Below are 16,293 nucleotides of genomic sequence, written 5' to 3' on the forward strand. Positions count from 1 at the left end.
TGTTCCTGGTGCATGCCGTCTCTCTCCTCCTTTATAGTCCTCCTCCGCCAATCCTAACTCGGCTGCCCACACTCCGAGTACGCTGCTCTCCAATCAGGAGCAAGTCCTACAGTTTATTGGTTGAACTGGAGGCAGCTGTGCGGAAGCTGTTTACTTCTCTCCCAGCGCCATATTGTGGGAGAGCAGATGCATAGAATAAGTCTTAATTCCAGTAACTCAGTCCAGTCCGGATTGCTCCCCACAATAGACAAAGGGTATAAAAATTAATCAAATCCCCAGATGTCAATTTTACCAATATAGTAAATTTTTTGTACCCTATATATTAACTACCACAAATTAGAGAAAATCTGTGATTTTGGGGGGAGAGGTCCAGCTTATTTCACTAAGCGTTATTATGATCCCCAGGTGCATCCATTTTGTTGTAAAGAAATAGTGCTTCATTCTTCTTCTGTGGCTGAGTAGTATTTTATTGTGCATATATAACACATTGTCTGACTCAGTTATCAGTAGATGGATGTTTGGATTGATTCCACATCTTAAGTATGCGGAATTGCCCTGCTATAAGAATGTGGGTACAGGAAAGTCTTTCATATACAGATTTCATTTTCTGAGGGAGATATTCCTAGGAGTGGGATGGCTGGGTTGTGTGGTAGATATATTCCAAGGAATCTCCATGCTGTCTTCCATAATGGTTGTGCAGTACACATTCCCACCAACAAAGTATTAGGGTACCTTTTCTCCACATCCTCGCCAGCATTAATTTTCATTTTATTTTTGGCTGATGGCCATTCTAACTGGGTTGAAGTGATACCTCATTGTGGTTTTTATTTGCGTTTCCCTGATGTTGACGGATCCTGAGGATTTTTCACCTGCCTGTTTGCCTGTTTCTATTTCATCTTTTGAAAAATGGGTTTTGGGCCGGCACTGTGGCTCACTAGGCTAATCCTCCGCCTGCAGCACCAGCACCCCGCATTCTAGTCCTGGTTGGGGCGCTGGATTCTGTCCTGGTTGCTCCTCTTCCAGTCCAGCTCTCTGCTGTGGCCCGGAAGTGCAGTGGAGGAAGTCCCAAGTTCTTGGGTCCTGCACCAGCATGGGAGACCAGGAGGAAGCACCTGGCTCCTGGCTTTGGAGCAGCGCGCCAGCCGCAGCAGCCATTGAGGGGTGAACCAACGGCAAAGGAAGACCTTTCTCTCTGTCTCTCTCTCTCACTGTCCACTCTGCCTGTCAAAAAAGAAAAAAAAATGGATATTGATATCCTTTGTGCATTTCTTACTTGGATTGTTTGTTTTGTTGTTGCTGAGTTACTTGAACTCCCTATTTATTCTGGATATTAATCCTTTATCAGATGCATCATTAGCAAATATTTTTCAATTTGTTGTGTGTTTCCTCTTCTGTGCATAAGTTTCTTTCTTGATATAATTATATTTATTTTTGCTTTTATTACCTATGCTTCTGGGATCTTATTAAAGGAGTCTTTGCTTAGCCCAATCTCTTTCAGTGTTTCCTTTATGTTTTCCTATAGTAATTTGATGATTTTAGGGAGTGATTTTAACTTGTTTGTCAAAGATTAGTTGGTTGTAGATATGTGGATTAATTTGTGAGATTTCTATTCAGTCCCATTGGTCTGCATGTCTATTTTTATGTCAGCATCTGCCTGTTTTGATTATAACAACCCTTTAGTATGTATTGAAATCTAGTAATGTGATACCTTTAGCTTTATTCTTATTGTTTAAGATTGCTTTACTCTTCAGGGTCTCTTGAGTTTCCATTTGAATTTCAGGATTTTTTTCTAGATCTGAGAAGAATGCCATTAGTATTTTGATTGAGATCACAGTATCTGTAAATTGCTTTGAGTAGTATGTGCATTTTGATTATATTAATTCCTCTAATCCAGAAAATGGAAGATTTTCCCATCTTTTTTCATGCCTTCTTTTTCTTTCCTTAATGTTTTATAATTGTAATTGTTTAAATCTTTCATATCCTTGATTAAATTTATCCCAAGACATGTAAGCTTTAATAGCTACTGTGATTTTACAAGTTCTTTCTCAGCCATGACACTATTTGTGTATACAAATGTTACTAGTTGTTGGTGTTTATTTTGTATCCTGTGACTTTGCCAAATTCTCTTCTGAATTCTGGTTGTCTCTTCGTGGAGTCTTTTGGTTTCCCTGTATATAAGATCATATCATCAGCGAGCAGGGATAATTTGGCCTCTTTCTTTCCACTTTGTATCCCTTTGATTTATTTTTCATGTCTAGTGGCTCTGGCTAAAACTTCTAGAAGTGTATTGAAGAGTAATTTTGAAGTAAGCATCCTTGTCTGGTTCTATATCTTAGTGGAAATGCTTCAAACTTTTCCCCATTCAATAAGATGCTGGCTATGAGTTTGTCATATATTGCCTTGATTGTATTGAGATGTGCTCCTTCTGTACCAAATTTGTTCAGGTTTTTTTTTTTCTTATAATGAAGGATATTCAATTTTATTAGATGTTTTCTTTGCATCTTTGGAGATAACCATATGGTTTATTTTTTTCTTATTAATGTCATATATCATGTTTATTGATTTGTGTGTGTGTGGACCATCCCTGCATTCCCGAGATAAATCCTATTTTACCTTACCTGGGTGGGTGATCTTTTTACATGCTGTCGGATTCCACTAGCTGGTATTTTGTTGAGGATTTTTGTATCTATATTCACCAGGGGTGTTGGTTTATGGTTCTCTTTCTTTGTTGTATCTATTTCTGATTTTGGAATTAAGGTGATGCTGGACTCATAAAAGGAGCTTGGAAGGATAACTTCCCTTTCAATTGTTTTGAAAAGTTGCAGAATTGGGATTAGTTCTTCTTTAAAACTTTGGTAATGTTCAGCACTGAAGCCATACAATCTTGGGCTATTCTGTCTTGGGAAGGTCTCCATTACTGATTGAATCTCTGTCTTGGTTATTGGTCCATGCATGATTTCTATGTCTTTGTGCCTCAATTTTGGTAAATTATGTGTATCTAGAAATCTGTTACAGATTTTCTAATCTGTTGAAATATACATGTTTGTAGTAATTCCTGATGGTTATTTTTGCTTATGTGATGTCACTTGTAAATCTCATTTTTCTTCTCTGATTTTATTAATGTGGGTTTTCTTTTTTCTTGGTTAGTTGGGCCAATGGTTTATGAATTTTGTTTAGTTTTTCAAATACCAGCTCTTCATTTCATTAACATTCATATTTTTTCAATTTCAATTTTGTTTAGCTTCTAATTTTTATTCTTTCTTTCCTACTGCTTATTATGGGTTTGGTTTGTTCTGTTTTTCCAGGTCTTTCAGAAGTATCATTAAATTATTTATTTGATAATTGCTGGTTTCTTGATGTATATACTAATGGCTGTAGACTTTCCTCTTAACATTTCTTTCTGCTGCATCCTGAAAGTTTTGATATGTTGTGTTTTCATTTTCATTCACTTCAAGGAAAGTTTTTGATTTCCGGTTTTTTTTTTTTTTCTGTTTTATGACCCTTTGTCCATTCAGCAGAATGTTGTTCAGGCTCCATATATTTGTGTAATTTGAAAAGTTCCTTATGTTGTTATTTCCAGCTTCATCCCCTTGTGATCAGAGATCGTATGATATGATTTCAATTTTTGTTTGAATTTTTTGAGACTTGTTTTATGGCCTAGGATATAGTCTATCTTAAAGAATGTTCTATGCACTTATGAAAAGAATGTGTATTCTGCAGCTGCAGGATGCTTTTTTTTTTCTTCTGGTTCTCCTTTGTTCTTTTACTAGAAAGTTTACTGCCTTCACGTCATGTCATGAAGATGATTATCTTTCTCTGTCTCTGTATGTAGTACATTCTTAAGAATCATTTCTAAGGCTGGCCAGATGGCAAAAAATTAATTCTATTTTTGCTTGTCTGGTCTTTATTGCACCTTAATTTATAAATGAGAAGTTTGCTGGGTAAAGTATTCTGGGTTGAGGTTTCTTTCTTTTTTAACTTGGACTTTATTTCTTTTTTCTCTCCTATTCTGTAGGGTATCTGTTTAGAAACCTGCTCTCAATTTAATTATATATTCTTTAAAGGCAATCTGGAGTTTCTCTCTTGCACATTTTAAGATACTTTCTTTATATTTTACTTTTGAAACACCAGCTATAATGTGTCATGGTAAATATCTTTTCTGTTCATGCCCATCTAGGGTTCTGTACATTTTCTATACTTAGATATTCATATGTTTTTCCAAATTAGGGAAATTTTCTGCTGATATTTCACTGAATACATTTTTCTATGCCATTTTTTTATTTCTATATTTTTTAAGGAACTCCCAAGAAATGTATACTTTGTCTTTTGAGAGTATCGCATAGATTCCAAACACTGTATTTAGTGTTTCTAACTTTTTTTTCATTTTTTTGTCTGAGATATTTCAAAAGATTGGTCTTCTAGCTCATATAATCTTTTTTCCTGCCTTATCAAGTATTTTAAGACTTCCTAGTGTTTTTTTTAATTTGACAATTGAATTCCCTAGTTCTAATATTTCATTTGATTTTTCTTTTAAATCAGCACCTCCTTGAAGATTTCTCATCCATGTCATGTATAGAGTTTCTTATTTTCTAGAACTGATTGTGTTTTTGAGTAATCTTATACTCACTGTTTTAGATTCCTTTTCAGACATTTCATCAATCTTCTCATCTTCAAGGTCCAATATTTGCGTATTATTGTGTTCCTTTTAGAAAGTCATATTGTGTCCTTGTTCGAGTTTCCTCTATTTCTATGTTAATTATATGCATCTGTGGATTCACTTGTTGGTATCTCCACTGAAGGCTTTGTTCCAGGGAAGGTGCCTCTCTGGCTGGGTGGAGTGCCTATGGGTCACAACAAATACCTAGAGATGTGCACTAGGTGGAATCCGGGAGATCTGGCCAGTGTATGTGGGCGGGCCAGTTGTCCAGAGTGACACCTGAATTAGGCATGGCAGATCTCTGACTCTCCCCAGTAGGGGCAGGGAATGATCATGCTGCCTGGGCTCAATGCTTCTCTGTGCCACGGTGAACCGACTGATTCACTGCTTAAGGTGGGCTTACCGTGCCTGCACACACCCCCCACTCAGGCCCATGTGCCACATTTTGCACCTGTGTGGGCACAGAGCCCTCCACAAGGCCCCTCCCCTGCATGCAGAGGCCTCTGAGCTTCTGGGGTCAGATAGGGGGAGCACCCAGAAACCCAGCCCCACCCCATTCCCTTCTCAGGTTCAAGGCCTATGCAGAACTCACACAGCCCCAGGGTGCAGGGGATCCGTTCTCTGCCTGCCTGCTGCCCCATCCCTGCAGTGAGCGACCTGGCAGATCTGTGGGAGCTCTGCCTCAGCAAGCTGAGTCTGGTGCTTTGGGTGTGTGGCCAGCAGGGAGCAGCGTGGCTTTGATTCACAGAGCTGAGTGGTCGTCCTGCCCCTGCCAGAGCCCCAGGCTGGATTCAGGATTTTCTCTCAGGCAACATCTCCAATCGCACGTGGGCTGCTGGAGCCTCCTCTCACCTTTATCTGAGAGGATGGGTTTGGCCTGCCAGCTGCTGCGTGTTTGTACATTGTCTTTGATACCCACAGCATCTCTCTCTCTCTCTTTTTTTTTTTTTTTTTTTTTGACAGGCAGAGTGGACAGTGAGAGAGAGAGACAGAGAGAAAGGTCTTCCTTTTGCCGTTGGTTCACCCTCCAGTGGCCGCCACGGCCGGCGCACTGCAGCCGATGCACCGCGCTGATCCGATGGCAGGAGCCAGGTACTTCTCCTGGTCTCCCATGGGGTGCAGGGCCCAAGCACTTGGGCCATCCTCCACTGCACTCCCTGGCCACAGCAGAGAGCTGGCCTGGAAGAGGGGCAACCGGGACAGAATCCAGCGCCCCAACAGGGACTAGAACAGCATCTCTCTTATATTCTCTAAGTTTAACACTGAACAGTCTTGCTCATCTGTCCTCTGGGACTATGGTTCTCCCTTTTTTCTGGTATCTTCCTGTGGCTGGAATGAGTGTGTCTTCTTCCTATTCAGCTGTCTTGGATACTCTTTTTTTTTTTTTTATTTTTTGACAGGCAGAGTGGACAGTGAGAGAGAGAGACAGAGAGAAAGGTCTTCCTTTTGCCATTGGTTCACCCTCCAATGGCCGCCACGGCCGGCGCACTGTGCTGATCTGATGGCAGGAGCCAGGTACTTCTCCTGGTCTCCCATGGGGTGCAGGGCCCAAGCACTTGGGCCATCCTCCACTGCACTCCCTGGCCACCGCAGAGAGCTGGCCTGGAAGAGGCACAACCGGGACAGAATCCGGCGTCCCAACCGGGACTAGAACCTGGTGCGCCGGCGCCGCAAGGTGGAGGATTAGCCTAGTGAGCTGCGGTGCCGGCCTTGGATACTCTTTTCACATTTTCTTTTCTTTCTTTTTTGCCTTATCAGCTGTAAAGAGTTTTAAAATTTTAATTTTATAATTTTATACAAGAAGTACATATATTTATGAGACTTATCCAATATAAACAATAGTATAATCTGTAGCCCATTTAAAATAGAGAACATGTCTATCAATGTACTATTCTCTGATTATCATTCTAACTAATGACTCCTCCCATTCTCTGTCACTAGGGCCACTTTCTTCTAGAAAGACATCTAAACGTTATCTTGTAGTGTGTGCACCTTTGAGTATGGCATTGTCTCACATTAGTGCCTTTGTGATTCGTGTATGTTCTTTTCCACGTTGTTGCTTTGTTCTTCCCACTGATGAGCAGTATTCCCTTTTATAAATATTTTAACATTTGTTTTCTTTCTCTTATCTATAGAGGATAAGGTCCATCATATTTTGCCTATTAGGGATATAGCTATTCTAAACATAAGACTGGAAGACACCTGTTTTCATTTGTTTTGGGTAAACACTTAAGAGCAGTTGCTGGGTCATAGGGTACATATATATTTAACTTTAGAATTAACTGTTACATTACCTTATAAAATGATTATCATTTTTTGTATTCCTACCATCAGTATTTGAGAGTTTGCTTACTTCATGTCTTCCCTAGCTTGTGGTTCCGTTAGTCGCCAGAAGTTTACCCATTGGCTTGACAGAATATTATTTTGTGATAGTTTTGATTGGCAACTCCTAGAGTTTAGGGATGTGGAGTAGCCTGCACTTAGCCAGTAGTATATTTTATTATGTAAAGTGTCTATTCCAGCATTTTGTCCCACTTTAAATCAGATTTTATTTTTTATTGTTGAACTGGAGGAGTTATGATACATTTCTCATAATGTTCCATTGTAATACATGAGTATTTCTAGCAATTTTTTTGAAGTCTAAGGATTTTATTTTCATTTTCTTAATAATTTGAATGAGATTTTCACAATTTTAATTGTTTAGTTTAATATTTTTATTTAGTAGTGATTTTTTTTGTTTCTTAACCCAGGCTTCTTTGAGAAGCTTTATAATATTTGCTTTGATGCTTGGGTTTGTGATACATCTGAAGTTATTTTGGAATATTATACTAAATGTCCATTTTTTCCTCCAGATGATTCTATAAAGTTACTTTAAATAAAGTTTCTTTGCCTGTTAAATTACTTTGATACCTTTATCATAAATTAATTGACAGGTTTACATGTGGATCTATTTATGGATTTAATTCTGTCTCATTGATCTGTGTCAAGACCACACTCTGTTGTTTGCCTTGCTGTAGGTTATACCCCCAGTAAATCCATTATGAGTAGAAAGTACTGTAAGTTGGAAATGTATGTAATGTACCTAACTCACCATACTCCATAGCTTAGTGACGCAGTGCACTGGTTGGGATTGAATGTTTACCTTCCCAACTGTGCAGCCCTCACAAGAATCAGACTGCAGATTGCTAGTCTGGGAAAAGATAAAAATTCAAAATTTGAAGTACGATTTCTACCAAATATGTACCATTTTAATACCATTGTAAAGTCAAAACATCATAAATGAAAGCACTGTCAGTCAGGGACTGCCTCTCCATGTCTTCCAAGATTTAATTTTATTTATTACTTGTTTAACATGGTGAATTATACACCTGCTTATAAAAATATCCTTAATGATATAGATTTGAATATTTCCCAGAAAGTATTAGCTGACCACATCTAACTATATCTAAAAGATGATGTACCATGGAAAGAGTTTATTCCATAATTTCAATATTTTTCAATTTTAAACAAATTGTATATGTGTGTGTGTCTGTGTGTGTGCACATGCCCTGACACAGATTTGTGTTGATCTCATGAAATTTATTGAGACATGTTCATTCTACTTCCTCAGTTTTCTGAAAAAGTAAAAAATTCCACCAGGCTTAGTACAACACCAACCCAGAACTGTTGCGTTTCATTAACATTTGATGGAATTCATCAGTGAAATCATCTAGATCTAGCATTTTGTCTGTAAATTTATTATTACAAATATAGCAATGTCTTCTATAGACATGACATTTTATATATTCTTTCTATTTAACTTTGTTAAACTTTATATTTCAAGGAATTGTTCCACTTTTTGAATTGTCAAATGTAAGGCTTTAAGTTTCTTTATTATTTCAATGGTGAAATTTCCATTGAGATAATTTATTTCCTGATTTTTTACCCCTTTTGTTTTATCTGTCCAAAAAGGAGTTTCCATCTTTGTTTCTTTTCTATATTTTCTTTTCATTGAAGCATCTTTATTTCAGACTGAACTGGTTCTTATTAACCATAATGATTCTGTGTTTTTGTTATTCAGATTAGGAATAAGAGGCTGTTGAAAAACTGCTTTCAGTTCTTCTTTTTTTTTTTTTTTTTTTTTTTTTACAAGCAGAGTGGACAGTGAGAGAGAGAGAGAGAGAGAGAGAGAGAAAGGTCTTCCTTTGCCTTTGGTTCACCCTCCAATGGCCACTGCAGCTGGCGTGCTGTGGCCGGTGCACGGCGCTGATCCGATGGCAGGAGCCAGGTGCTTCTCCTGGTCTCCCATGGGGTGCAGGGCCCAAGCACTTGGGCCATCCTCCACTGCACTCCCTGGCCACAGCAGAGAGCTGGCCTGGAAGAGGGGCAACCGGGACAGAATCCGGCACCCCGACCGGGACTAGAACCCGGTGTGCTGGCGCCGCAAGGCGGAGGATTAGCCTAGTGAGCCGCGGCGCTGGCCTGCTCTCAGTTCTAACATTGCTCTTTCTATATCATACCTAACGATTATTCTAACTGCATTTTCTTTCTCATAATAGCAAAAACAGAGTGACTGAGGCCATTATTTTTATTGCCACAAATATTAAAGCAGTCACTGTTTAGGGCACCCGTGTAGACTGGAATGGTGAGAGAGAGGGAAATGTCCCGTCTTTTTCTATGAGCCTGCAGAATGTGGCAAGCAGAGGTCAGGGTGCATGCCTCCATGGTGTAAAATTGTAAAAAATGCCTTCAATTTCAAAATTGCGTGTGCTCACTTTGATTTTCCAGACTTTTCTGAATTTGGCATATTTTTCTTGTTGTGATATGTGCATATTCTGTTAGCTTTCCCTGTCTGGTTCAGTGACAGTAATTTGTGGTCTTACAAACCTGCTTGCTGTTTGCAGTTGTGTCCCACAGCAGTTTCACTAGTGTGTGTGTTTAGTTAGCACTTCGTAAGGACCCTCTACTGAACTCCATGGATTATGTGGATGCAGGTGAACTGCTCGTCACCTTTCGCAAGTGGCTGTTAAGAAAGAAAAATCCCATTCTCCCTGCCTAGTAGTAGGAGGAAATTCTCAGGCATGAAATTCCCACCCCAGCAGGTCTCGCCATACAACACATGGACAGGAGTGGGAGAGCCAAAGCAGAAGATGAACATGCATACTCTGTGGGAATTTTGCCAGCCAATTGTTTATTTTCTTGGAATAACTAAAATTGTTTCAAGATATTTGAAAAAAAAAAAAAAAACATTGCTCATTTAGCTTACTCATAACCATCAGGAATATTAAAGCAAATCAGAAGTCCGTTATCTATTTGTTCAAATTGTCTGAATAGCCTTAAAATTCAGACAATCGTTGATTTTCTTTGGAATCCTGAAAATCACAATAAATCAATGCATTCACATTTTAGTAGTTTGTGAATGGAAGGGGAGAGGGAGTGGGAAAGGGGAGGGTTGCGGGTGGGAGGGACGTTATGGGGGGGAAGCCATTGTAATCCATAAGCTGTACTTTGGAAATTTATATTCATTAAATAAAAGTAAAAAAAAAAGTTTTACAAAAAGAAATTTCAAATAATTTTCTTTCTGTAACTTTCAAAATACGTACTTTCCATTACCAGGTATATGTATATATGCGTGTGTTTCAATTGAAGAAAGTCTAGTTGAAGTAGAAAAATTATTTCTGAAGCAAAATTCTTGAATGCAGTTGTAGAAAACTAAATTGGTTTGGAAAATCACAAAATTCCAAGATTACAGTTCCATTTCACGTGAAAGGTCATTACAGAGGCCGATGCTCGTCTACCCAATATCGTTGCTCTTCTTGCTTATTTAAAACAAAGCAAATTCTCTCTGCATGGTGATAAGTTCATCTAAGAGCTACATTCTGGAGCCTCCTTTGCAATTTAGAAAGATCAATCAGAAGGAAGCGGCAGTTGTGCCCTAGGGCATCCTAAAATGAGGCTGACTCACCTCAGACGTACACTCTTCTATTCCTTAATGTTGTGTTTTTGCCTGTAATACGGATGTGATGCCTGGGGCCTCCACAACCATTGCTGACCATGAGCTGAGTGTGGAATGCAATACTACACATGGTTCAGGAAAAAAAATACAAGGAACACTGACCTCTGAGGGTCTTGCAGTTGATATGAGAGTGCTGAATTGCTTACAGCATGTTTCTTAGACAAATAAGGCAATTAAATAAAATAGCTAGCTTTTTTATTTTTATATGACTTACTCAGATTTTCACATTTGAACCTCATCTAAACTGAAACAAAGACCTGTTAAAACACAAATAAACAAATATTATTTGACTCCTGCACACGTTAAAACTCAGATAATTGGAATTAAATACAACCCCAAGATACTGATTTATTTTCTTTCAAGATTTACATATTCTTCTCCAGTCCCTACACATGGAAATGTATTTTTCTTTCACAGAAAGAACTAAATAAGTGCTGTTTTATACACCCGTCTCTTCTTCCATCTAACCCCTTTGTACATCTGTAATTTTGGTGTTATTAGATAGTCTTCTGGAAAACCAGGGGCAGGAACTTTCTAGCTGTGGTTAAAGGTGTTCTCCCATGGCAAATTTGCTGTGTTGTCTCCAACCTACGATTTCAGACTTTATTTTGCTTTCTACCCAGATTTCTGATGTCCTAATTGCCCCTTTCAAAACTTCTTGGAGGGGCTGGTGCTATGGCGCAGCAACGCCCTGGCCTGAGGTGCTGGCATCCCATATGGGCGCCGGCTCGAGACACCGCTGATCCACTTCCAATCCAGCTCTCTGCTATGGCCTGAGATAGCAGTAGAAGGTGGCCCAAGTCCTCGGGCCCCTTTACCCATGTGGGAGACCCAGAGGAAGCTCCTGGCTCCTGGCTTCGGATAGGTGCAGCTCCGGCCATTGCAGCCAATTGGAGAGTGAAGCAGTGGATGGAAGACAGCTCTCTCTCTCTCTCTCTCTGCTTCTTCCCTCTCTGTGTAACTCTGACTTTCAAATAAACAAATAAATCTTAAAAAAAAAAAAAAAAAAAAAAAAAAAACTTCCTGGAAACCCTCAGGACTTCCTACGTGAGATTTCACAAAGCCATTGGAACTTTGGCCACATGCAGTTGCTCCTTATTTCCAGTTCAGGGAAATAAGCAACTCAGAGTTGGAAGAGGTGGGTTTTGGCCATTGAACTGACTCTACTTTTGTTTCCCAACAGCGTATTATGACCTTTTCACAAAAATGCTGAAATTTCTGGGGACGTTTGGTTTTCTTGTAACTATTTCTGTTTTCTACCCAACTTATCCACGTTCCTCAGTTGCATGTTGATATAGCCAGCACACTCACTGAAGCAGCTGTGCATGGTCAGGTGTGGCCAGTGTGTATGTGTGTGTACATTTTATACATGTGATTCTACACTACAACATGATAATAATAAAAGAGGTGTGAGGTATATGGAAACTCTCCATACAGCTCCCCATTTTTACTTTTTAAATTCAAAATTACTCTGCACTGGCCGGCGCCGCGGCTCACTAGGCTAATCCTCCACCTAGCGGCGCCGGCACACCGGGTTCTAGTCCCGGTCGGGGCGCCGGATTCTGTCCCGGTTGCCCCTCTTCCAGGCCAGCTCTCTGCTGTGGCCAGGGAGTGCAGTGGAGGATGGCCCAGGTGCTTGGGCTCTGCACCCCATGGGAGACCAGGAAAAGCACCTGGCTCCTGGCTCCTGCCATCGGATCAGCGCGGTACGCCGGCTGTAGCGCGCTGGCCGCGGCGGCCATCGGAGGGTGAACCAACGGCAAAGGAAGACCTTTCTCTCTGTCTCTCTCTCTCACTGTCCACTCTGCCTGTCAAAAAAAAAAAAAAATTACTCTGCACTAAAAGTTTCTGTCATATTTTTCTATCAATTGTTTATGTAATCAAGAAATATTTCAATATTTTCATATTTTAATTCAATGAATTTTATTCTATAAATAATTGATTTTTCCTGCATCTCTTGATTTTCTTGGGAGGCAAGCCAATCAAATACAAATAACTATAGTTTTCTTCTTTTATTTCTAAGAATTCTCTATTGTATTGCACAATGTTCAACACCTAATGAAGTTCGTTTCCTCATTCTGTTCTTGATTTAATGGAAATGTTCTAAATAATAAAGAAATAAAGCCATATTTTAGTATATTTATTGAGATAGATAGAAGCCAGAGGACAGAAGATACACAAAATTGAACATCTAAATCAAACAAATAAATCTGGGAATATGAAGTTATCATACTTTCACATGATATAATAACTTACATATTCTGCCTACTTAAAAAAAATCCAACAAATACTTCCAATATCAGTCAATTCCTATTTTCTCTAAAAAGGCTTAACTGATAGTCACAAAGACTTTGTTCCATGTATCTCATAGTCCTTTTGATTTTTAATTTAAATCTACATTTAGCAGTCATCTCATACTTTGGTTTTAGTTATTTTAAAATATTTATATACTCTGACCAGATTGTATTGTTTTCAGAACTATAAACAATAGTATGACTTTATATTTATTGCAAAATCTAGCTTATTGCCTACATGCAAAGTTATTCAGTATGTGTTTATGATGGAGAACATTGTATTTGTTGTTTATTTTACATGTTTAAAAACAGACACATAATGATTAGAATAGGTAGCAACATCTGTCCATGAAAATATGTTGCTAAGTTGATTTTTCTGTTACTCTAAGTGGACATGTGAAGTTCAGTAAAAGCAGAAACTTGAGAAGGTTAGAACTTAGCTGTGAAAAAACAAAATTAGAACTTATTTTAAACACTGTTTCTTTTATTAACAGATCTCTTTTCAAATGTAATTGGAAAATGTGGTTATATATTTTTGGGCAATGCACAATATACATATACATATACATATATATATATATGATGCTCATATCTGAAGTTTTTTCAAAAGCATTTCTAAACTATCAGGAAAGATTTTTACATAAAGTTACCCTCTGTGTCTAGAAGTAACCCTTTGACAGTCCATTCAGAGCGGAAGCTTAGAAGACTCATTTTTGTCCAGGAGGCATTAACATTTTCCCGGAGAAAAGATTCAAGGAGTCAGGGCTTTCCTCGCTCCTGGGCATTTTCTTGTCCTTTGATCTGGAAGCCTTGAGTTGTGTACTTAACCTGCTGATAACTCTTCTGAAAGTGAAGAATATTGAAAGTGGTAAGAATACGAAATAAAGGAGAGACAGAGAACAGAGTACTCTTGATTATACAGAAGATAGGGAGAGAAGAAAACAAAACCTGCCCAAATCCTCTGGAGTTGGAAGGAATCTGTAAACTATGCCTTATGACTTTTCAGATCATCTTGGTAAAATGACTTATTTTATACATAAGGAACTTGAGCTCCCATTAAAGTGGCTTGGGCAATTCTTACATTGGTAAGAGGCAGGAGAGCCATGACTGATGGCAACCTTAGTCCCCGGCGGCCAATTCAGAGCACTTCTGATATATGCAGTCCAGGGGACCATACTATTCCCACTAATCGTAATCACCAGTTGTTGAAAAAAAGCATAATGTTAGATGGTTTACATGAGTATTTCACTGAATTCTCAACACCACCCAAGAGTTGTACACTGGTATACAGTTTTAAAGAAAGATAAAAATTCATTGCAGGAAAATTTGGTTATAATTTTCAAAGGCCACATAGCAATCAAGTGAGGAAGTTGAGGCCAGCCTGAAGAAAATGACTATTTTTTCCATGTATTATTTAAAGTTAAATGAATTTGAAGATGTAAATATTGCTTATTGAATTTATAACTTTCTCTGGCCTATATAATGAATATAAAGTTCAAAAATATATTATTTGAGGACAGTACTGCTTTCCATGCATAACTGTATCAGTCATGTGAGGTCAGCAGTGATGGAAATGTATTTGGAGTTAATCCTGTGGGGATACCGTTTCTAAATTCACACCTGCTGTAGCTGGGTGATTACAAGTAGGTAAGCCTCAGAACTACGTTTCTCTCCATCATCTTAAGGACACAGTACACTGCTAGCATATGGAAGCATTTCTACACTAGAAATTTTTCCGAGGGGAACACATGATTCATAAATACTGTAAGTAAAAGATGCATTCTCTAAGTGATAGTAGTGTTACAAAATACGCCCCACAGTGTGGAAGTAGCACCCTTCCTGCCCTTCTTAGGGTCGTGTTCTGATGGGATGAATCTACTTTGCAGTTCTGCCAATTCAGGTAGAAAGCTGACTGTGCCGTTCAAGATCTGTGCGGTCGCAGGTGAGTGATGGAATCTCGCCCCGCCTCTTCCTTCTTACCTGTAAGAACAGTAACGACTGCCTATGTTTATTGTAAGAACCAGATTAGATCATTTCAGTAGTGCAGTCAGCCCAGGGCCTAGTACCCCCTGCTCAGGAGAGGGTCTCAGCTATCTTTTTCCATCTAAAGCTATTAAAAACATTTCTCGTGAGATCTCTGGGAAACCCATGTGGAAGAACACGCACGTCACTGTGTCTGGTTTTCTTGTTCTGAAAATCATTTTTCTGCTATTTAGTATCAGGGCTGTCAACATAAAGGACCGTGCTTAACAACCACATCTCCCCTTGGACCAAGGCATGCTCACAAGAGACACTGGACAACAGCTATGGTGGCCGTTTGTTAAGAAAGAGGCACTTACACGGAGTGTTGGCAGCATGTGCCCTGGAAGCTTTTGTGGATGACAGTTGGAAACTTCCGAACAATTACTTAGAAATGTATATATTCTTGGCTTGTATTTAATATAATGTAAAAATACTTAGAAATGTATATATTCTTGGCTTATATTTAATATAATGTAAAAATACTTAGAAATGTATATATTCTTGGGATTATATTTAATATAAATATGAATTCTAATAAGAATTCATATTTATATTAAAGCTGTACTTGCATATCTAGGAAGTGACATGCACAACATTATTTAACTTGGCAGTGATTGAATTACCAAAGATAAGAAATGGTTATTGATAAGGAATATATATATTATATGACATAAATACCTATATGGTAAATATGAATATGCTTGTCTCTGCCTCCCTCGTTCTCTGTCACTCTTTCAAATGAATAACTAATTCTTTAAATAAATAAACAAAGGAAGATAACTTTTATTCACATTTTCATGCTAAAATGTAAAAAGACAGTGGGAGGACACACAAAACATCAGAAGAGCCAATAAGAGTAAGACAAACTCCACTTTTTGCTATTATGAGTTTTGAGGAATTTATAGATATTTAGGATTTAAAGATTAAGGTAATGGAGGGAATTAGTTGAAGGCTTATATAAACTATTTACATATTGTGTGTGTATATTGTATATATATATATATATACATATCAAACTCCATGTATGCAGACATACATATGCACATATATATCACCAAATAAATAATTGTAGACAGCTACAAACAGAATGTTTCCAGCTGCTGAGGGCTTTCCTGGGAGTTGCGAGAAACTTGGAACAGTTTACCAGAGAAAATCTCTGTTTCGTAGTTAAGATTTGTGGCTCGTATACAAGAGTTGATCATGTGCATGTAATAGGCACATACAATTGTAGAGCTGTAAGCCCTAGCACACCTTCATCCAATTATTTAGATAGAAGGTCCTTTTTCTATTTTTTTTAAGATTAATTTTATTTATTTGAAAGACCT

The sequence above is a fragment of the Oryctolagus cuniculus genome, chromosome 13, assembly GCF_964237555.1.
Source record: "Oryctolagus cuniculus chromosome 13, mOryCun1.1, whole genome shotgun sequence".
Lineage (NCBI taxonomy): Eukaryota > Metazoa > Chordata > Mammalia > Lagomorpha > Leporidae > Oryctolagus > Oryctolagus cuniculus.